A 631-nucleotide genomic window follows, 5' to 3' on the forward strand; every position below is an offset into this window, starting at 1 on the left:
GGTTCAGTTTCCGACATTTTATATGGTGTCTCGATTATATTTTGGTCATGGTTAATTATATGCTGGAGTGGTATCTCGATTCAATACAAAATTAATTATTACGATGATTGCTGATTCAAATTTGAGATACCCTTGTACGTTGTAAAGGGTCCTATTATTTTGCAGTTTTCTATTATTTTCTTTGGACATGTAGTTCTCTTAGTTTGGGTGAGCACAGTTAATTTTCATGAACATGACTTACGAAAACAATCTGAACTTTTGGTATTATCGTTTCAGAGACGGATATATATAAATTTCCAAGGAAATATAAAAATATATATCTTAAAACCTACTGGAGCTTGAATTATATAATATAGCTTTTTTCTGCGAATTGTTTTTCTCGTAGATGGATTATGAAAACTTACAATTATTGTCTTTTGAGCATATTCAGTAGACCTATTTATTTAACTAGTATCTTTATTTTCTTTAAATCTTGTAATATTGTTAAGTCATGAGTAATTTTAGAATTAATATTTTCGTCAGGTATGTTATATTTGGCACCATAATCTTTAAATTATCTTCAAAATCAAAAGATATTTAATTTTTTTATTTTTATTTTTTATAATGCATCACTTTAAAAACTAACATATCT

The sequence above is a fragment of the Cicer arietinum genome, chromosome 5 (assembly GCF_000331145.2).
Source record: "Cicer arietinum cultivar CDC Frontier isolate Library 1 chromosome 5, Cicar.CDCFrontier_v2.0, whole genome shotgun sequence".
In the NCBI taxonomy this organism is placed as follows: domain Eukaryota; kingdom Viridiplantae; phylum Streptophyta; class Magnoliopsida; order Fabales; family Fabaceae; genus Cicer; species Cicer arietinum.